General features: G+C 42.0%; 1 protein-coding gene and 1 long non-coding RNA gene across 4 annotated transcripts in view; one reads left to right on the top strand and one right to left on the bottom strand.

The window, feature by feature from the left end:
• Window positions 1–240: 240 nt before the first annotated feature.
• On the bottom strand, window positions 241–23,476 carry LOC133071668 (uncharacterized). 2 transcript variants are annotated; one of them, XR_009696489.1, is made up of 3 exons: window positions 23,196–23,476; window positions 1,277–1,422; window positions 241–395 (listed from the first exon to the last, which is right to left on the bottom strand). It is a non-coding gene; the product is annotated as an uncharacterized LOC133071668 (long non-coding RNA). The 2 variants fall into 2 exon arrangements; XR_009696490.1 differs by lacking the exon at window positions 23,196–23,476 and adding an exon at window positions 14,963–15,077.
• The window catches only part of TET2 (tet methylcytosine dioxygenase 2), a 129,355-nt gene continuing 128,638 nt past the window's right edge, over window positions 22,760–23,476 (top strand). The window contains exon 1 of one of the 2 annotated variants that reach the window (XM_061164278.1): window positions 22,760–22,923. The gene's annotated coding sequence lies outside the window, so the exon portion shown is untranslated. The remainder of the gene's footprint in view (window positions 22,924–23,476) is intronic. The other variant, XM_061164277.1, reaches the window with a different exon arrangement.

The raw sequence follows: 23,476 nt of genomic DNA, 5'->3' as shown, positions 1-23,476 counted from the left end.
AATACAAAATCATCTTTCTAAACAAGTTCCCCAGGAAATTTTTATGTATTCTATAGTTTGACAGACACTGGCATAGAGGGCATTTCCTCTATATCCTGAGAATAAAGAAAAAGTTAGATTTTTGTTTAGCTTTTGGTCACCTAATCTGCTACACACACATTATTTGGAAATAATAATCCATTCCATCTGATGGATGTACACACTAAACTGATGTATTAAAGAGCCACCAAGATACCATGCTTTAGATAAAACAGTTTATTTCTCATGGGTTGTCCCAGGGAGGAAGGTGGCTCCAATCCAGGTTGTCACTTAGGGATCCAGATTACTTCTACCTTGTTGTTCTGCCTCCTCTAGAGTGTTGGCCTCATCTTCATGGCTCATAGTCAACACTGGCTCTTATCATCATGTCCACAATTCAGTCACAGTAGGGAAAGGAGATGAAATGGAGAGCAATGAAATTTAAAATGAGGTCTACAAGTTGTATGCTTCCCTGGTGACTCAGATGGTAAAGAAACTGCTTGCAATGCAGGAGACCCAGGTTTGATCCCTGGGTCAGGAGAAGATCCCCTGGAGAAGGAAATGGTTACTCACTCCAGTATTCTTGCCTGGGAAATCCCACGGACAAAGGAGCCTGGCAGGCTACAGTCCATGGGGTTGCAAAAAGTTGGACATGACTGAGCAACTACCACTTCACAAGTTATATACTTCACTTTTGTTGTTGTTGCTTAGTCGCTGAGTTTTGTCTCTTTTGTGACCCCAGGGACTGTAGCCAGCCAGGCTCTTCTGTCCATGGGATTCTCCAGGCAAGAATACTGGAGTGGGTTGCCATTCCCTTCCCCAAGGGATCTTCCCAACCCAAGGATAGAACCTGTGTCTCATGTCTCCTGCATTGTAGTCGAATTATTTACCACTTGTGCTGCCTGGGAAGCCCAAACATGATCACATCCCTGATTAAATCCACTTCATGACTTCCAGTTGCACTTGGGTTAAAGTGCAGTTGGAAAGAAAATAAACCCAACATAATCTAGATCATCTAGATTATCCCCCAAGAAAGTGGGAAGTGGAGGCAGGGGATTGATTCACATAATTAAAAAAATTCAAAGATAGATTATTTTTAGGTTCAGCTAGATGGAAGTGACTCAAATGAGTCAAATGCTCTCATTTGTCTATTTTAGTTTTATTGTCAGGTAGGTTCATCATTTATGATAGGTGCTTGAAAACCCAGGCTTATATTCTATGTTCACAACAATCCCAACAGAAAGAAATTGACTTTTACCCAGCTCCAGAACTGTTTTGTTTCTTTTGATTTAACTGGCCTAGATATCAACATATGGTTCAGATGTCCAGAATCGATCACTGAAGTCAGAGGTTTGCAATGTTTTGGTTGGCCATGTCTGAAGCTCAAAGTGAAATCAGATTCACCTATTCACATGTAATGAAAGTTAAGAGTAGTTCCTTTGGGAAAATCAGGGAGCAGACCTAGAAGAAATGGATTCCAGATAGGTCAAAACACAGACATTTATTATAGTCCACCTCCTAGCTGCACACCATCCACACATCTTTTTCTTATACCTAAAGATTCAAAAATTCCCCAAGCTTACATTAAGCAATAATATCATGTGGAATCAAAAACACATGTTACCAGCACCATGCACTTGTTACCCAGCTACTGCTCCTAGGCTGAGTCTAGACTCTTGTTAATGTGCATTTCTCCTGGCTCAGAAACTTCTTGCACAATGATATTTAATCATCTCCAATAAACATATATTTGTGAGGAGGAAACAAAATAGCTACCATAAGAATTTCTACTTGAAAAAGAGGAAATGGGAGGCGTAGCCGCTTACAACGGACTGTTTGCAGGACAGGAGCAGAGAGATCTCTTGTTCTGGTTTTGGAGTGAATTTCTTGAGAACCTCTTTTGTCTACTCCAGGATGTGTCCTCTAAGAGGATTTTGCTAGTCATTTGTCCTCTATGGCCATCGCTGAGAAAGGCACTGGGGAGTGTTTACTTCCTGGTCTTCATAGCCTTCTCCTGGTGCTATTTCTGTTAGTGTGGGTTTAGGATCCTGGCTGAGTACTGCCTTGGGAGTTGAGCAATCACAGCCTTGAGTTTATGGGTGTTGAAGTTTCTCTGGAAACCCAAGTTCCTTAAAAGTTTAGTAAACTCAACAAAATGTTGAGTTTAGTAAACTCAACCACATTTCCTATAAATTCAGGGAGTTAGCAACAAAAACCAGTGTTGGTACTTCAGCCTAATCCTTGATTCCAGATCCTAAAGGGATAGTTTCTGTCTTCTAACAATTAACCTTGGTGCTCTGTCAACAGATGTGGGTGCAGCTCCTGATTCAATCTTATCTTCTAATTTCATTCTACCCTCCCCACTTTTGCCAGCATTAAATTTAGACTGGAACAGAGGACTTTACTTTCCAAACTCCAGCTATAAAGTTTCTGACTCCTGGCTGGTTGGGATTTCAGGATAAGGGCTCAGGGGCTGCTATTAGTGTTTTCACTGTTTTCAGACAAACCAATGTTAACTGCAGCTTGTCCCTTTCTTAAAGGACCTCACTAAAACTCACAAGAAGGAACCAGTACTTTACTGATTTAAAAAAAAAAAACACATCCTCAAATCTCCAGTCTCAGTAGACCCATGCTCTGAATCCCAAGATACTACAGATAGATAATCAATTGTTATGTTTCATTTCTCAGCTAAAGCAATGTAGGCAGATAGGGTAGGGGATCCCTGGTAAAAGAGAATCAGGTATGGTTTTCTCAACAGAATAGAGGCCAGTTTGGCCTAAGCCATTTTTTTTCCTTAATCTAAACCTGCCCACAATGCTTGCCCTTGGACAGGCCTCAGTAATACTGATCTTAAGGGAACAGAAGGACAAACTTATCAGGCAAGAAAAGTAACAATAACAAAGATAACAAACCAGTTGTAAAGAACCCCAGTTCTATTTCAGTGGTAAAGACAAGCCTAAAGCACTGTCTTGAGCTGTTTTGCAGAATTTAAATCCCCCCCACTCTGGTGCTCAACTACCAGATCAATTGGAATCTAAGGAGTGATAAAGTTGACCTTTTCTGACCCTCATGACTTCAATTAACTAAAGCTTGGACTCTGACAATCTTTGTCCCAATTCTATGCTGAACTCTCCTCTGTGCATGAATTGACATGTACTCTTAGCTTAAAACTTCCCCAATTTTGCTGTTCTGAAACCTAACTCTGACTGGGACTTGAATCCACATGGCCCGGACTCAAACCCAGCCAAAACCCACAAACTTTTAACTGAAATCACACACCTAGTTTCAGGACATAATGAAGCTCAGTGACAGATTTTAGAGTGAAACACACTCCACAGACAGAATGTAGGCCATCTCAAAAGGCAAGGTGGCCTCAAAATATGGCATGGTTAGTTTCTATGGACTGGATAATTTCACAGGCTAATGAGTGGGAGGATTATTCAAGCTATTTGGGGAAAGAGGCAGAGATTTCCAGGAATTGGGCCCCACCCACTTTTTTGGTCTTTGGTGGTCATTAGAACCATCCTGGCCTTGTAGGTGTGTCATTTAGCTTGTTGCTATGTTATATAGAGCATATACTGAGGCTTAAGATCTAGTGGAAGTTGTTGACTCTGTCGACCATTTTGAATCCATGTGGTTCAAATCAGTCTTTGTAGTGTTCATAGTCCTCAGGCTATGTTATTCTTTCAAAGGTTGTGCCCTGCCCTCTTTACTCATGTGCCAGTTTGAGGAGTCTGGCTGCAAGTAATAAATCCTTCCTTCTCCTGCTCTTTGGCTTGGTTGTGTCTTTTGGTTCAATATCCTCCAAGAAGCTGAAATGGAGCAGGACTCTGTGCAACCCTCCCAGGGAAAAGTCTTTTTCATATCCCTCTTTCTTATTAGTAGGCAATAGAGTTCATTCAGCCTCCCCAACGTTCCCTGAATTCCACAGGGCAAGTTCAAACTGTTGTTGTTCAGTCACTCAATTGTGTCTGACTCTTTGTGACCCCATGGACTGCAGCACGCCAGGCTTCCCTGTCCTTCACCATCTCCCAGAGTTTGCTCAAACTCATGTCCATCAAGTCAGTGATGCCATCCAACCATCTCATCCTCTATTATCCCCTTCTCCTCCTGCCTTCAATCTTTCCCAGCATTAGCTTCAGCATCAGTCATTCCAATGAATATTTAGGATTGATTTCCTTTAGGATTGACTGGTTTGACCTCCTTGCAGTCTAAGTGATGCTCAAGAATCTTCTCCAACACCACAGTTTGAAAGCATCAATTTTTCTGCACTCAGCCTTCTTTATGGTCTGACTCTCACATCCGTACATGACTACTGGAAAAACCATAGCTTTGGTTATATGGACCTTTGCCAGCAAAGTAATGTCTCTGCTTTTTAACATACTGTCTAGGTTTGTCATAGCTTTTCTTCCAAGGAGCAAGCGTCTTTCAATTTCATGGCTGCAGTCAAAATTGTTTTGGAGTCCAAAACAATAAAGTCTGTCAGTGTTTCCATTGTTTCCCCTTCTATTTGCCATGAAGTGATAGGGTCAGATTCCATGATCTTTGTTTTTTGAATGCTGACCTTTAAGCCAGCTTTTTCACTCTCCTCTTTCACCTCCATCAAGAGGCTCTTTAGTTCCTCTTCACTTTCTGCCATAAGGGTGGTGTCATCTGCATATCTGAGGTTACTGATATTTCTCCCAGCAATCTTGATTCCAGCTTGTGCTTCATCCAGCCCAGCATTTCACATGTTGTATTCTGCATATAAGTTAAGTAAGCAGAGTGACAATATACAGCCTTGATGTACTCCTTTCCCAATCTTCAAACTGTTACTAATCACAGAAGGGAGGGAATGCAGAAATGAGAGGAGTAGTCAAGGAAACAATAGTGTCACCTTGGGGTAGGGTCCTGGTTCCTCCTCAAGAAGTATACATAATATCTTTGAGGTCTTCTGATGGAACAAAGCTACTGAAGATAATTCCAGCTGAGCTATTTAAAATCCTAAGAGATGATGCTGTTAAAGTGCTGCACTCAATATGTCAGCAACTTTGGAAAACTCAGCAATGGCCATAGGACTGGAAAAGGTCAGTTTTCATTCCAGTCCAAAAGAAGGGCAATGCCAAAGAATGTTCAAGCTATCACATAGTTGTGCTCATTTCACATGCTAGCAAGGTTATACTCAAAAGCCTTCAAGCTGAAGCCATTTATTTACCTTAGATTGGAACTTGAACCCATGTGGCCAGGACTCAAACACAGCCAAAACCTACTGTATCTGGTTTCAGGACCTAATGAAGCTCAGATTCTTGATGTCTCATCTCAGAAAGAATTCAGTGAGAGACAAAGTGATAGGTAAGAAGTGGATTAATTTATAGAGAAAGGCACTCCACAGACAGAATGTGGGCCATCACAGAGGGTGAGAGTGATGGCCCTGAAATCTGGCATGGTTAGCCTTTATGGGCTGGGTAATTTCATAGGCTAATGAGTGGGAGGATTATTCCAACTATTTTGGGGAAAGGGTGGAGATTTCCAGGAAATGAGCCATTGCCCACTTTTTTTTTTTTTTTTTTGACAGTGACTTGGAACTATCATGGCGCCTCTGGCTGTGTCATTTAGCTTGTTGATTGAGGATCATGGTCTAGTCTGAAGTTGACTTGTCTGTCATCTTGGACCCATTTGATTCCAATTCATTTATGTTGTGTCCTCAGGTTATGAGGACATTCTTCATAGAAAGAATGAGGTTCATTCTTTCTGAAGTTTGCCCTGCTATTTCAAAGTTAGGCTTCAGTAGTATGTGAACCAAGAGCTTTCAGATGTACAAGCTGGGTTTAGAAAAGACAAAAGAACCAGAGATCAAATTGCCAGCATCTGTTGGATCAAGGAGAAAGCAAGGAAATTCCAGAAAAATATTTACTTCTGCCTTATTGACTATGCTAAATCCTTTGACTGTGTGAATCACAACAAACTGAAAAATTCTTAAAGAGATGGGAATACCATACCCTTACCTGCCTCCTGAGAAACCTATATGCAGGTCAGGGAGCCACAGTTAGAACCAGACAGGAAACAAGTAACTGGTTCAAAATTGGGAAAGGAGTACAAGGCTGTATATTGTCACCCTGCTTATTTAATTTCTATGCAGAGTACATCGTGTGAAATGCCAAGCTAGATGAATCACAAGCTGGAACCCAGATTTCCAGGGGAAATATCAACAACCTCAGATACAGAGATGAGACCACAAATAACAACAACCTCAGATATAGAGATGAGACCACTTTAATGGCAGAAAGTGAAGGGGAACTAAAGAGCCTCTTAATGAAGGTGAAAGAGACTTAAAAAGCTGGCTTGAAATTCAGCATTCAAAAAACTAATGTCATGGCATTCTATCCCATCATGCATAGAAGCAAACAGAGGGGGAGAAAGTGGAAGCAGTGGCCGATTTTCCTTTCTTGGCACCTGTGGGGTATCATTTAGTTTGCTGTGTGTTACAGTGAGTGCATACTGATGCTCAAGGTCTAGTGGGAGTTGACTAGTCTACCATCTTAGGCCAGTTAATGTTGTGTCCTTGGGCTATGTCATTCTTTTAAATGTTGTACCCTGTCCCCTTCCTTCCTGTTTCAAAAAGAAGGCTTTATTAGCTCTTGCAGTAAGTAAAGAGAACACTGGGGATCTTTCCTGAAGCAGTGTCTCCCTGAACAGCAAAACTGGGGGAATTTAAAGCTAAGGGCACATGGACATTGATGCAGGCACTTGGGTAGTTGACATGGACCATTGACAGAGTCCAAGCTTTAGTTGACTGAAGTCATGAGGGTCAGAAAATGTCAACATCATCCTTCTTTAGGTTCAGGATGATCTGGGAGTTGAATGTTTCAGGCTCATCTTTACCACTGAAACAGAACTGGGAGTCTATACAACTGATATATTATTTTGCTATGGTTACTTCTCTTGCCTGAAAAGTTGAGAATTATTACTGAGACCTGTTTAAGGGCAGGCTTCCCAGGGGGCACTAGTGTTAAAGAACCCGCCTGCCAATGTAAGAGACCCAGGTTCGTTTTCTGGGTCAGGAAGATCCCCTGGAGAAGGGCCTGGCAACCCACTTCATTATTCTTGCCTGGAGAATCCCGTGGACAGAGGAGCCTGGCAGGCTACAGTCCATGGGGTTGCAAAGGGTCAGACAAAACTTAAGTAACTTAGCACTCCACATTCAAGGGCAAGCATTGTGGCCAGGCTTAGGTCACCAAATGGCATAGGTCAAAGATGACCTCTCTTCTGTTAAGAAAGTCATGCCTGGTTCTTTTTCTCCCCTATCTACTTACAGTTTCCCAAGGATAATATCACAGTATCAGTACATCACAGTATCAACATATGAGAAAAGGGAGGATGGATCCTGAGCAGGTTAAATCAATAGGTTAAGCCAGTAACAGACTCAATATGACCTACAAGGACCTGTATGTCTGGATCCCTGCCTATCTTTCCAGTCTCATCTGTTTATATTCTATTAACTTTTGGGGTTACAGCTGCACTTGCCTTATGCCACATCCATCTCTGCTTTTGGCCTTAGAAGCAGAAGTGTTAGTCACTCAGTCATGTCCAACTCTTGCAACTCCATGGACTGTAGACCACAAGGCTCCTCTGACCATGGAATTCTCCAGGCAAGTGAGTTCTCCAGGCAATTCACTCATTCCCTTCTCCAGGGAATCTTCCCAACCAGGAATTGAACCTGGATCTCTTTCATTGAAGGCAGATTCTTTACCATCTGAGCCACCAGGGATGCCCTGCTTTTGGCCTTCCCCCTGTGCAATTCCTTCTGCCTGAAACAAGACTCCTCTCCTCACGCCCGGTTTGATTGGTTCATTTCTAGTTATTTTTCAAGTCAGCACAATTATCACTTCCTCAAGGAAAGCTTAAGTGGGCTTCTAAACTGAGCAGTGTCCTTTTATCTTCCCCCACAGCCGCTAAACTTCTCCTTTGTAGCACCTGTCATAATTACAATTAAGTATTTAGTTGTATAATTACTGTAGCTCTAGGAGGACACAATACTTTTGCACATTTTATTCATGGAATGAATAAAGTGCATGAACAAATAGGCCAGCTGGAGGAATATGTGGTGGCAAAGATAGTTCTTTTTTCTTTCATTAATCTCTATATGTCTGGATCTAGTTTTTCTCAAACTCTCTCTTCCTTGTACAACAATACTAGTTTTTCCCTAGGCTGATTGTTCACTAATATCTAAAAGAAGATATTTTAGTTGCATAATAACATGTGACTGTGAAGGAAATTGAGGGCAAAAAGAAAATTTTTCAATTAGGTATTTATGCAAGATACATCATGTTACTTACTGTAAAGTGCTCGCATGCTGATATAGATAAACTTGGGTTCTACTACTCGTTGAACCTTTAATCAGTTCTTTGATTGTAGATGCTTTTTCTCTCTGAGCCTTTACTTATCTGTAAACTGAAAATAGCAATCTACCATGCAGGATTCTCATAGGAATATAAAAATAACATGTACTTTGTGCTTAGTACTTAGTAGGCAATCAGTATTTGGTATATATTCTTATGATATTTCATGGATCACAGAGTTGTCAATATAGTAAGAAGCATGGATTAGAAACCATGGCCATCACTACACATCACCCTGATGGAGATTCTTTTGCAACCATATGATCCCTTTACTATTTATTTATTACCTGTGTGTGTGTGTGAGTCTTCAGTCATGTCCAACTCTTTGTGACTGCATGGGCTGTAGCCTACCAGGCTCCTCTGTCCATGGAGTGTTTTATAATACACGCTTGTGTTTTGAAGGAAGCTCTGATTTCTAGAAATTCTTATTATATTATAGACACCACCTCAGCCTTGTCCAAGCACCAGCCTTTAATCCATAATACATTTCACAGACCCCATTCCTCTTTCTCTCCAAAGCAATGATGAAACTTTATGAAGAAAACCTACAGAGCCCTCTAAGGAGGAGGCAGAGGAAACGCAAAGTGAAATGAAATGTTTTAGCCCATCAGCAACTATGGACTATACATCACTTGAACCACAAAAAATGGAAAGACATCTTTAAACCAATCCCCACCCACCTCACCCCCTTTAAAAGGCCAATCCTCTTCCTCCATTTATCAGCAGAATACTCTCTTAACAGACCCCACCTTTCAGGGACCTTGCTCAATAAGTCTTTTTCACTTTTTGTATCTTTAACCACCCACCTCCACCTGCTCTCTCCCATCAGTAAACATGCTTGAGTCTCTTCCATCTTAAAACATTCTTTCCTCAACCCCACATCTCCCCTGGAGTTCCTTTGCTATCTGCTTCCTCCTCTCTGCAGCCAACCTTCTTTAAACATCAGCTCTCCCTATCTCCACATTCTCGCTTCCTGTTTATCGTTCAACCTCAGGCAATCTGGCTTCTGTCACAGGACTCTTCTCCTGAAACTCACTTTGCCAAGGATTGCAATGAATGTCCCACTGTTATATCCAGGGGACTTCTCATTACTTGTCTCGGGTGACAGCTGCTAACCGGGCCAGACCTCCTTCATGAGGCTTGTTCTTAACCTGGCTCCCACGACAGCACACACCTCTGGCTTCCTTCTTTGGGGGTTCCTCTTCTTTCTCTCCAACCTCTCAGGGGGTGTCCCTCTGGTTCGGTGCTAGAGCTCCGCTTTTCTTCTCACTCAGAGTGAAGGGTCTCTTCTTCAACTGCCAACTTTGTGCAGATGGTTCCCAAAGTTCTAACTCCAGTCTGAATCTAGGCTTGAGGCTCAGTTACCCAACTGCTTACTGCACCTCTCCACATGGATGTCCCTCGGGTGGCACAGACTTGATTTCTTGATCACTGGTTTCTTTTTTCTCTCAACCCCCCCACCCCCCACTTCCAGGTCCTCTTTTATTTCTGTCTCCAGTGAATTTCACCACCAACTACCCTTGGCTGCTGAGAAACCTGGGTGACATTCTGGAGCCCTGCCTCAGCTTCATCTTGCTTCCAAGCAGTTTACTTGGCTCTCTTCTGCTTCTGTGATACCCATGGAGCTGCCCATTTCTCTCCTGCTTATTGCCCAATCTCTAATTCAAGACCACTCTAACTTTTCCTAAGTCACTACCCCAGTATCCCCATGGGTGCCCTAGCCCCTGCTATTGTGTTCTCTCAACTCACTCTCCCCAGTGCTGCTGGAGATGTACTTCCAACATCCACAGCTGATCATATTCCTCCCTCTTAAAACTAACCATTGATTTCCTACTGCACTTAAGGCCACAACCCAAACCCCTTATCATGACTATCACTAACTCAAAAACTGGTCATTGCACACTGCCACAGCCTAAGCGGTCACCCTCTTCCTCTTCACTTCCTACGCAAGTCATCTGGAATGTGCTTTTTCTCTCAAATGCATCATGTTCTCTCCTGTCCCTGTTCTTCATATATTCTTTGATTTCCAACAGGTACTCTTCTCTGACTTTCTACTTGGCTTGAATAATTCCTATTAATCTTTAAGCTCTCATATCTCAGTATCATGTTACTTTCATGGAAAGTTTGCTCTGAGCTTGCAAGTGTGAGGTAAGCACCCTTCTGACAGTACTCTAGCACACAACATGGAGTGTTTTATCATTGCCTATATGCATGTCAAAAGCAAAGATCATGGCATCTGGTCCCATCACTTTATGGCAAATAGATAGGGAAACAATGGAAACAGTGACAGACTTTATTTTCTTGGGCTCCAAAATCACTGCAGATGGTGACTGCGGCCCTGAAATTAAAAGACACTTGTACCTTGGAAGAATAGCTATGGCAAACCTAGACAATGTATTAAAAAGCAGAGACATTACTTTGCCAACTAAGGTCCACATAGACAAAGCTATTGTTTTTCCAGTAGTCATGTACAGATGTGAGAACTGGACAATAAGAAAGACTGAGCGCTGAAGAATTGATGCCTATGAACTGTGGTGCTGGAGAAGACTCTTAAGAGTCCCTTGGACAGCAAAGAGATCAAACCAGTCAATCCTAAAAGAAATCAACTCTGAATATTCATATGAAGGACTGATAATGAAGCTGAAATTTCAATACTCTGGCCACCTGATGCAAAGAGCTTATTCATTGAAAAAGACCCTGATGCTGGGAAAGATTGAATGCAAGAGAAGAAGGGGACAACAGAGGACCAGATGGTTGGATGGCATCACCAACTCAACAGACATGAGTTTGAGCAGATTCTGGGAGATGGTGAAGGACAGGGAAACCTGGCATGCAATAGCCCATGGGATCACAAAGAGTCAGACATGACTGATCAACTGAACAACAATTTACATGTCTGTTTTCCCACTTGACAATAAGCTCGTGGCAGGTAGGCGACACTTCTTGTTTGTTGTTATATCACTGAATGAGAAAATAAATATGTTGAGGGGAGAATAATGCAGTGAACCATCACCACGTAAGTTCAGTTTTAATGATAGAACTAGGCTGAGAGAGCAGAGCCTGGGAAATGCCACCACTAGGGTGAAACAAGGATGACCAGATATGTCATTATGATCACATCTTAATGGATGTTTTTGCAATGGTATTTCTATTCCTTTCTGGTCCTTCTGTGATCTGAGGGTTTCCTGGGCAGACCTTCACAATGGTGCCATTTGACTCTGCTTATGGTCATGTGCTGATCAAGCTGCCTCTTGAGAAGGTGGAATGGAAACACAAATGAGACATCAGTATTTCAAGCACCACTGTAGCCTGTGACAGTTTAGAAACTTCAGACTAACCATTTGGCAATGGAAAACGAGACCAGTGAGACTTCACTTCTAAAGCTTGAAAAAAAAAAAAAAATTCTGAGAAAGCGTCTTGCCTAGGTTAGTTTTCAATCACTTCAAATCGTTTGGTAAGCTACTCCCAAACCTTTGCAGTCACAGCACAACCCTTTCGTGAACAAAGCAGTTCAAAAGGTGGGGCCTACAATTTAGTGCTAAGGTCAATAAAGCTATGCTTTTGAATTGTATGCATAATCCCCAGATCTCTACCCTCCATGTCAGGCATGAAGTCTAAAAAGGCCAAAAATAGAATTGTATGCCAGCAAGTAAAATAATTATTGTCACCAAGAATTAACAACTCTACAGTCAATTTATTAAACTCCAGTGCTTTTCCTTCCCCCTCAAGATATATGGCATCTAACGAAGTGCTCTTGCTTGGTAAGCAGCCGTCTTGGAGAGCACTCTCATTTGCTAGAGTTGTATGAAACTTGCCTTTTCATGAAATAGTTTAAAGCAAAATGTTTTACTCATTCCAAATTGTGTGTATCAAGTTTCATTTTGAGTTTTAGTTTCATTAGAAAATCTGTGAGTTTGTAACTGACTTAAACTAAATCTAATAAACCCCACCCTCTCCAGCCTTATTCAATAAAAAGGGAATTATTTTGATTCATTTCAGATTTTTTTTTAAATTGCATTTTATGTAAATTTAAGTTATGTCTTCTTATCTAGTGACTTTGCTCCATTAAACACAAACTCACACCCACCCACACACCTATAACCAAAATATTTCTCTATGCTCTGAGAGGGAAAGACAGCAAGGAAGAACTCCAGTGTTTTTATCTTTCATACCTTTGAGTAAACTGTTATTCTTTCACTTAATAAATAGGTAACAGATTCACTTTACCCTCACATTTGAGTGAACAGAATGCCTACCACACTGACTGGGCTACATTAAAATATAAGCAAATAAATACATGGAAACACTGAAACACACTAAATGTTTCCATTACTGTAGCTTTCTGCTCTGCCTGTGTGACCATGGGCAAGGAATACAAATGTAGAATCAGCCTAGGATACAATCTCACAAGTTGGCCAGAACATTTTTTTCTGCTCCCAAGAAGGAATTAAAGTTGGTTTATATGTTTCCCTTTGGTTGTGCAAAAGTATTGAGGAACACTTAAGTCTGAGAAGGCATCACCTGCTGTGTGACCCTGGGCAAGCTACTTAATCTTTCTGACATGTCCCCTCATACACTGAACACATGTTCCCTAGTGTTAAAAAATAAGATAAAATGGGATTCATAAATGTCTCATCTATTTTAAAGATTATTGTAAATACTAAATGAGATAATACATATTAAATGATTGGGGTAGGTTTAAACTACAGACCTAAACCATGCTATTTACTCATATCAGGCTGAGTTTAACACTTCCATTAACTGTTTTTATTAGTTTCTCTTTTTAAATTTTTTTAATATCTATTTTGTGAGTTGATAACAGTGGGCCTTTACCTTTAACAGTGGGCCTTACCCACCAAATTTATGATTTTACCCTTTTTTTTTTTATTTGAAATTTAGAGAGACTCTTCTGATTCTTGACAGTAGTTTTTAATGTTCTAAGATTTAAGGAGAATCAGGAATGTCTCTTTTATTAAACTACATCAGTATTATCACTAGGATTACACCCACCTGACTTCTTCCAGCCCCATGCTAAGCATACCATTCTCCAATAGTTCTCTCTTCCTTCTCTTTCTCTCGCCAGTCTAACTAGGGTCAGTGGTCATAAGATTTCAGAGAAATAAATGTTAGGGACCACCAAACAACTGCTTCTTTAGCATTGTTTTTTATTTTTTACTTTTTTAAAGATTGATTTATTCTAACTGAAGGATAATTACAATACTGGGGTGGGTTTTGCCATACATCAATATGAATTGGCCATAGGGATACATGTGTCCCCTCCATTCTGAATTCCCCTCCCACCTTCCTACCTCCCAGTCCCTCTAGGTTGTCACAGAGCACTAGCTTTGGGTGCCCTGCTTCATGCATTGACCTCAAACTGGTTATCTATTTTACATATGGTAATGTTTATGTTTCAATGCTCTTCTCCCAAGTCATCCGACCCTCTCCTTCTCCCACTGAGTCCAAAATAGCATCTGTTTTTGATGTTCTGATTTAATGTGTGTGTGTATTTCTTTTCACCTTCCACTCTAACTGCTCTTTCAAGAACACCTATTCTGTGGTCAGTGCTTAAATATAATTTATTCTCTTGGGGATTAAAGTCATTGTGAAATGCAGAACAATTGCTTGGCAATCAACCCACGTTCAACTTAGAGGCATGCCTAATTACTGACAGATCAAGGAGACTTTCTGCCAAATAGTAATAGTATTCTATTCTAAGATATAAAATAAGAAAACAAGTTAAACAGAGGTTGGTGCTTTAGATCTTTGCAGGAAACTACTTGGCCTTCCCACAGGCTCTGAGTTGGCATGAGACAGATCTCATTACACTTTCTCACACATCTCTTGAAAATATGAAAACACACTTAAACTATTTGAAGAAAATTCGATGTCAAGTAGTGATACTCTTAATTTTTCTTTCTTTTCCATACAGAGTATCATAAGAAAGGAAAGAATCTAACTCATGGGGGCCTAAAATTAGTTTAATCTGTAAAGCTCTTCCTTTCAGGAAGAGCTCTAATAGTTAGCATGGTACTTTGTAATATATTCATAAACTACTGCCTGACTATTATTTTGGAGAAAGAAAGAAAGCAGAATCAATTTGTCTAATCGCCTGGATTAAAGATTGGTTTACATTTTTTTAAGAAAACTGTAATAAAACTAAACCAATAGATTTTTCTTATTAGAACAAAAATCCCAAATAGTCTTTGCCAGTTGAATTCAGGAAACCTTCAACACTCTTTCCTCCCCTCTGCACAAAGCTACCAGTCCTATCATTTGCATTTTCCCCTGCTTCTTCCTTTTCACAACTAATAGTTGGGATCATTCTTTGGCAGCTAATTACTTATCTTTTTCTCAAAGGAGAGTCTTTATTTTTAACCTGTTATAAGAGAACTTAGAAGGATTTGCTGCTCCTGCTGCTGCTAAGTCACTTCAGTCGCGTCCGACTCTGTACGACCCCATAGATGGCAGCCCACCAGGCTCCTCTGTCCCTGGGATTCTCCAGGCAAGAACACTGGAGTGAGTTGTCATTTCCTTCTCCAATGCATGCATGCATGCTAAGTCACCTCAGTCATATCCGACTCTCTGCGACCTCATGGACAGCAGCCCACCAGGCTCTTCCATCCACGGGATTCTCTAGGCAGGAATACTGGAGTGGGTTGCCATTTCCCTCTCCTCTTAGAAGGATTTAACCAACCTGAAATATAGAAAGGGAATCACAGGCAGATTTGCTGGATTTTCACAAACATATGAGGCCTTCACCAGAATGCAGAAAGATACACACTGTTTGCTATTTGTCATGGAATGCTCCATGAATAACAACAGTATGTGCCTATTAACTATTAATATTGTGTGTAAGCATTAATTGTTTTCATATTTTTACACACTAGGCTATACCAGTGATTTTAAAGCAAAGCTGTACATCTGATTTCCGTAAATTTTTTGAAAAATATTGTTATTCCAGCCCCATCCCACATGTTAATCAGAATCTTCCAAGATGCTGCTGGGGGAGTATAAAAGTGGAACCTAGTTATATGTATTTTTTCAAATGCTCCAGAGGTGATCCTCATTTATTTTCCCAGTGGAAAGATTTGGTGCCATCCTAGTCTGAGTATTTTATCCTCAAACATCCATATGTCCTATGACAATTTCAGTAGGTGGCACTCTTTCCACCTGTCAGCTTCCCTCTTTGGTGGGGATGAACCCTAAGGTATCCCTGGAAATCAGGAGCAGATCAAGGATGCAACTACCTTTTACCAAATCAATATTGAAAACAGATAGCAGAACTTATATTTGTAAACAATTTGTTAGTAAGACAAATTTGGAGTGAGACATACATTAAAAGGGTGGAGGGAGTAAGCAAGGGTGTGTGGCTGTATTTATTTATTACATAAATATAATCACTGATCGAAACAGCTCAAACATGCCAATTTCTAATATACAGTTGGGAAGCTTAAGAAAAAGGGTAGAGAGAAAATGATGCTAAGAAATAAACAAAACCAAGTAGAGGTTAAGAAAGAAGAGTTTTTGTTTCTGCTTCTGTTTTATAAGGAAGAACGGGGAACACCAGTGTTATTGCAAAAAAACAAAACTCCCAACAACAACAAAACAACCCCACCCCCACACACATACACACACACACACACACACACACACACATTAATTGTGTGAAAAGTTTATCATGGCATCAAATATAGATATCTGTATCTGTAAACTGGGGAGAGAGCACAGTGTAGCTTGCAAGGACATGAGCTTTAGAAACAGACAAATCTAGATTCAGATTTGGACCTTGGTTCAAGCTCTTTAATCCTAACCAAGTTACTTGACTTTTAATTCTCAATAAACTATTACCTGCCTTATTTGGTTATTCTAAGTATTAAAAGATAGTTCAGTTCAGTTGCTCAGTCTTGTCTGACTCTGCGACCCCATGGACTGCAGCATGCCAGGCTTCCCTGTCCATCACCAAGTCCCAGAGCTTGCTCAGACTCATGTCCATTGTGTCAGTGATGCCATCCAACCATCTCATCCTCTGTCCTCCCCTTCTCCTCCTGCCTTTAATCTTTCCCAGCATCAAGTTCCAATACTTTGGCCACCTGATGTGAACAGATAATAAATCTAAAAGAATTATCATAATGCTTGGTGCATAGCCAGTATTTAACAAAGAAACATAATGCTAGGTATATGTAAGTGCAGATGTTGAGTTTTGGTTTTGTTTCTTTAAGTAACAGAATATTGGAAAATTACTGTGAGTTTTGAAGGGAAGATTGTGATACTAGTTAGTACTAGTAATGGTACAAAAATTTTGGAGGAAAGTGAACAGGAAAAGATATGAGGACAATTTGGGTATATGAAAAACATCTAATCTTGGATTCACAAAACTTGGGTTTGAGAGGTGATCCTCTATTCGCAGGCAAAGTCACTTAACCTCACTTTTCACTTTTATAAGATGGGAATTAAAGGCCATTTTGAATGTGGTATATGATTTTGACTATTAAACTTTTATTAGCGTATACCTAAAATGGTGACCCACTCCAGTATTCTTGCCTGGAGAATCCCATGTACAGAGGAGCCTGGTAGGCTACAGTCCATGGGGTTGCAAAGAGTCAGACATGACTGAGCAACTTCACTTTCACTAACCATAAAAAGACTAGTGTACAAAGATGTTTTCTAAATTAACTATTCATTTACTTTATTTTTGGCTGCGCTGGGTCTTCGTTGCTGTGTGGGCGCTCTCTAGTCCTGAGTGGGAGCTACTGTCTAGCGCAACGTGCAGGCTCCTCGTTGCAGTGACTTCTCTTGTTGCAGAATACAAGCGTAGGCTCTAGCTGTGTGGGCTTCAGTAGTTGCATCTCAGGGGCTCTGGAGCTCCACCTCAGTAGTTGTGGGAGTGGACTGTTGCCCTGTGGCATATGGAATCTCTGGACCATTGGCAGTCAGAATTCTAGTTGTAGAGAACAGGGGGCTACTCTTTGTTGTGGTGCAGAGGCTTCTCACTGCAGTGGCTTCTCTTGTTGCGGAGCACAGACTCTCGAGCGTGCAGGTGCAGCACGCATGCTCAGTAGTTGTGACAAGTGGGCTTAGCTGTTCCATGGGCATGTGGAATCTTCTTGTACCAGTGATGGAATCGTTTCCTGTATTGGTGGGTGGATTCTCCTCCACTGTATCACCAGAGACGTACCCCCAAATGCTTTTAAAACTATAAAATCTTATATCAACGTAGACTGGTGCTAAAGTAATTACTATAAACTTCATTACTGAAGTTTATCACTGAAGCTGAAAAATTATTTTCTCAAAGAAAGTAGGACATTACCAAATTTGGATGAGAAGAAAAAGAGTAGTTACTGGATTGTGGATTCAGAATTCATGAGAAGGAAAGACACGGATGTCAGGAATACATTGGCAATACTTCTAGAGGCATTTCCATGAGATCTCTAGCAATCCTAATATTCTTTTTATAACACCTTTGGCAGTATTTTAATCAGATTAGATTTCTGAGTTTCATCTGACATCTCATTTTAACCCCCATTAAGTCAGTAGACACATTTCGTTTGAGTGTTAGGATTATATCATTTGTATCTATTTCTTTAAAAATTTTCAAATTATCTTTGGTAAGCATCTAGGGTTGGGCATCTCTGAGCCTTATGTTAAGTATGTATGTATGCATGTATTTTCAGTTTTATTTATTTATTTTTTTACTTTACAATATTGTATTGGTTTTGCCATACATTGACATGAATCCGCCACGGGTGTCCATGTGTCCCCATCCTGAACCCCCCTCCCACCTCCCTCCCCATCCCATCCCTTTGGGTCATCCCAGTGCACCAGCCCTGAGCACCCTGTATCATGCATCGAAGCTGGACTGGCGATTCATTTCACATATGATAATATACATGTTTCAATGCCATTCTCCCATATCATCCCGCCCTCTCCCTCTCCCACAGAGTCCAAAACACAATTGTAATTTTTTCATACAAAAGACTGCATGGAAATGTTTTAGTAGCCTTATTCATAATTGTGAAAACCTGAAACCAAGCCAAATCCCTTCCAAATACTGAATAGGTAACAAATTTTGGTAAATACATATAATAAAATACATTTCAACAATAAACTGGAATGAACTATTGTTAAACAGAAAAATATGGATGGATATCAAATGTATTATTCTAAGTGAAAGAAGCCAGAATGATACTTTATAATTTCATTCATACAAGTAAAAAGACAATATTACACAAACAAAATGAGATCAGTGTTTGCCCTAAACTGAAAGTGGAGGAGAGGGTGACTGCAAATAAACACAAGAAAAATTTAGGAAATTTTGGAAAGGTGATTTTCCATGAAATATCCAGAAGAGATAAATCCATAGAGACTGGAGGCAGATTGGTGGCTGCGAGTGGCTGGTGGGAAGAGAGATGAAGAGAAACCACTTAATGGGTAAAGGGTTTTACTTTGGAGTGATGGAAATGCTTTGAAATGAGATAGAGGGCGTGGTTATACCATATTGTGAAGGCACTGCATTAATTCCAAATGGTTAATTTTATGTTACAGAAATTGCCACTCAACAAATTATTATTTTTAAAAATATATTAAGGACAAATAAAAAAAGTCCAAATTATAGAAAGAGAAATTAACCATATGAAACAAGGTCAGGAAAAAAAAAGTAAAAATCACATTAACAAAAGAGAATTATAATATTATGATCCTTGTCTTTAGACAATGATTATTTATATTAGTAACAATGTATATCAGTAATTTAAAGTGTTCTGTCTAAATGTTTCATCTCTTGGAGTTTTTTTTTTTTTAACTGGCATTCGACTTATGTTAAATAGATACCTTGTATGGTGTGCAGTAATGTCACTAGACAAAAGAAACAAGAAAGTCCCTTCACAGCAGACTGCTGTGCTGTTTGAAGGTCAACTGTCTTTTAAGCATGCAGAGAATCTTTATCATGTCATGCTTCAGAAATATGTTTTTGGAGATGGGAAACAACAGGCCATAATTTAATGTTTTTGTTAAACCACTGTAATTCTTTCAAAGGAGTATGTACCACAACTCTGTTCTCTCTGTTGAAGAGAAAATCAAGTCCTTAAGAAAATTTCCTAGTCTGCAGGAGAGGAGGAAATTAAGAATCACCTATTATTTTTTGTTAGTACAAGAAATTTGCATTGTAAAGCAAGCTGCTGTTGTCAGCTCTTTAAAGGACAGTGCAGACAGGAAGCTGCCTCCACCCTAAGAGGCTTAGAGACCAGCAACTGCGTCAGGCAGCAGGTGCCCAGGCCAATCAAGTCAGTTTTCTAACCCAGAAGAGCATGCCGTGGAACTTGTTCTAGTAGTCTTTTTTCTCTGGTAAGGAAGCAAGGATTTTGCTGTGTGGAAGCACTGCTGGTCTTTCTAGTTGGAGGGGGGGAAATGGTAAGGAGTTTGCTAACAACTGACTGTTGTTAAAACAACAAGTTATCTTTTAAAAACAGATTATCCACACCTATAAGAGGAGGAATCTCAGGAATGCACACAATTAATAAAAGCAGGCTCTGAACTACACATACACATGTGCACTAATACTCAGTAAACAGCTGATTATGTGTACTATAGCTTTTCTTTCCCAGAAATAGAGGTTAAGAAAGAAGGTGCTTTTTTTTTTTAAATCAACAATACAAAATTTTACTAAAATATTTTATACCTGTAGACTTTTAGAATTTTACTTCCTTTTGCTGTTGAGAAGTCACAATAGCCAAGAGGAGTAAGGAATTTTCTTTCAAATTAACAAAATGTCATCGTGGTTAAGGGCGGGGTGGGGTGCAGAGAAGTTGGCAAGAAAAGGTTCAGGGCCTGTCGCAAAACCAACTGCAAGTCAAGTGTGATTCCAGACAGACAAGAACCACCTGTTCCAACACACAGAGAGGGAGGTGTTTAAAAGATAAATGAGAAGGAGGTGACCCTACAGATCGTCTCCCCAATTATCATATACGTAAGTAAGGGAGCATTCAGGCGGTCATATCAAACGCCTGTCAGTACAATACTTGCCTCATGTTATTCAATGTAAGAAGACATATATTTACTTATATACTTCTAGTCCAACAAGAAAAACTCGTGGAAGTAGAGAGTTTATGACTGGTAACAGTATTAATAATAACTACCTGGGCCCTTAGTGTCATATTTAATTCTCACAACACACTGTTTTAAGATGGGCTTCCCTAGTGACTCAAACAGTAAAGAACCCGCCTGCAATGCAGGAGACCCAGGAAACCTCCCCTGGAGATGGGAAAAGCAACCCACTCCAGTATTCTTGTCTGGAGAGTTCCATGGACAGAAGAGCCTGGCAGGCTACAGTCCATGGGATCACCAAGAGTAGCACACCGCTGCCAGACTACCACTTCATACTTGACAGATGAGGGAACTGATACACAAAGAGTTAAGTACCATGCTCAAGGTCACACATTTAGTAAGGGGTGGAGTCCAGATCCTTCTAGGTCTGTCTGACTCCAAAGCCCATGTTTTCCACAATTCTGCTGTTTTGTGCTGGACACAAAGGTAGGTCACAGTCTTCAGAAAACTTTACTTTTGGCACTTGAAAAACAAATTACAAGGTATCTCTTAAACAGCTTACAGCTCATTAGCAATTACCAAGACTTCAAAGACACGTTGGTGTGCAGTTAAAAAAGATGAAAATTTATTTTACGTGAATGCTTAGGGAAACGAACGATCTTGCTTAGACAAGTTCGAAACCAGAAGTCGAAGTCAACTTTGTCTCAAATTGGAATAAACAATGTTTCATTGGAACACACTTTAAACGCTCTTCTTCGTAACAACGTAACATACAGTTTCCTTTTCAAAGCCTTTTCAAAGAGGAAATATTCCGAACTGATAAAATTAGGTAAAGCCTTCACTTCTAAAGAAATTACGGACAAAAACAATGTGAGCTATACAAAATAACTTGTGTTGACTTAAGAATATCCTGATCATAATGTAGCGATCCCCAAAAAGATGTGCCCCGAAAAATCTCTAAAATTTGAATGCCAATAACGTGAGAACTTCTAACAGAGGGCGAATCTCAAAAACTATAACGATTCACGTGGGCTTTGTTCTTTATCTCATCTGCAACATAAATGATGATTCTTTTTAACAAAGCATTAAAAGGGGAAGAAAATGTACTACTCGGCAATAGAGGAGAAAAACTGTCAACGGATGCGAGTGATTATAGAATCCCGAACGTCAGGGAAAATCGAGCGTCCGTCATTCGGAGTTTAGTTCTTTACGGGTCGATTTCTTCATTACTTAATTATAAGGCTGGACATTTTTGCAAAATAGAGGCTCTTACGCGAGTAAACTTAACCATTTGAAATTGCAGGTTTATTCCTTACGACCGAATTTAGGGAGAAGTAAGGAGTCACTGTTGAGAAAGTCCTCTCGGATCTGCGTGAATCCTTCTTCTCAGCCCACGTGGCCAAAGTAAACAGAAGGTGGACTGGGGCGGTGAGAAGCGGGCCTCGGTCAATTTCCTAATTTGTCGCGTCTTTGAGACTACAGGCCCCTAAAGCACTAAGGGCATGCCCTCTGAGAAACTGGGGAGTGCTTCTGCAGAGCGAGATTAAGACGACCGTGTGGAGAGGATGCTAAAGCGGGCGCGAGGCGAGGCGATGGACCTACCGGGGGGTGGGGTGCGGGCCTGCGCGGGCGAAGGTGGGTGCGCTCCGGGGCGTGCGCGGGGATACCTGCCCGGAGGTGGGAGTCCGGGCGGATGCGCGGGCGCTGGGGACTGGGGAGGTGCGCACCTACTCTAAGGTGGCCGTGGGTGCGATTCCAAAAAAAGTTTCAAAGGTTCAGCTAGGGTCTCGCATCCTCCTGCCAGGGACCCACACCACCTCCGCCGTCGCGCCAGTCCCACGCCTCCACCCGGGTGGAGACCCATCCAAGGGTCCCGGGGTCCGGACCTTCCCCCGCGCTCCTCCCGGCGCACCGCTCCCCTCCCCGGCTCCGCAGTCCCAGCCTCGAGCGCGCGCCCCTTCGTTCGGCCCCAGGTGCCTCCGGCTTTTGTGCCGGGAGCCCCGGGGCGAGGAGCCAATTCCCGGGGAGTCCGGGCCGAGAGCCCCGGGGCGGCGGTGGAGGCCCGGGCGGAGAAGGCGGCGTCCGGGGCGGAGGGGAAGGAGGAGGCGGCCAGGAGGAGGAGGAGGAGGAGGAGGAAGCGGGGCGGAGGAGGCGGAGAAGCCGGAGGAGGAGGAGGCGGGGAGCGGCGGCGGCGGCGGCGGCTAGAGCTCGGGCGGCCTCGCCGCCTCCTCCTAGCGAGCGCCGCGCGCCCAGGCCCGGCTCGCATGCGAGTCACGTCCGCCCCCTGGCCGCGGCCGCCCCGAGACGCCAGCCCCGCCGAGTGATGAGAACAGACGTCAAACTGCCTTATGAATATTGATGCGGAGGCTAGGCTGCTTTCGTAGAGAAGCAGAAGGAAGCAAGATGGCTGCCCTTTAGGATTTGTTAGAAAGGAGACCCGACTGCAAACTGCTGGATTGCTGCAAGGCTGAGGGACGAGAACGAGGTCAGAGCGCTTCTCTTATGCCGCGAAACTCTCCCTTTCCTCTCCCCTCCGCTTTCTCTCGGGCTCACAGGGACTGGGGAGCAAAGCCTGCAGTGTCACCCACAAATACCAAGAGGGAAGAAGGGAAGCTTCGCAAATTACTGGAGCCTCTTCAACATGGCTGACAAATATAGTTTTAATTCCCCCCCCCACCCCCCTTTTAAACCTGTAGTTGTGTGTGCTCTCTCTCCTCTTCATGAATGCTCGTGCCCTCCGCACGCAGAAAAACTTACCTTTGTGAGTCCGGCCGGCCGCTTTCCCGGCCTTTTATGCTCCGGAAAGTGACTTTTGTCCCTGCTTTCCTTGCTAAACTAGTTCAGCTGTCGGGGGGCACGACTTTCCCCTTGACTCTTCCCCCACCCGCTCCCTCGGGGGAAGGCAGACGAGCCCCGGGGGTATCCTCACCCACCCCGGGGAGCACTCGGACCCGGCGCTTCCCGACCCTTTTCTCCGCTGGGGGTCTGGATCTGAGTGTGCGTTTGCGTCCGCCCCCTTCTGCCGGCCCCGCGTCCCG

The sequence above is a fragment of the Dama dama genome, chromosome 17, assembly GCF_033118175.1.
Source record: "Dama dama isolate Ldn47 chromosome 17, ASM3311817v1, whole genome shotgun sequence".
In the NCBI taxonomy this organism is placed as follows: domain Eukaryota; kingdom Metazoa; phylum Chordata; class Mammalia; order Artiodactyla; family Cervidae; genus Dama; species Dama dama.
The sequence above is the reverse complement of the archived record's forward strand: the minus strand, read 5'-3'. Positions and strand labels throughout refer to the sequence as shown.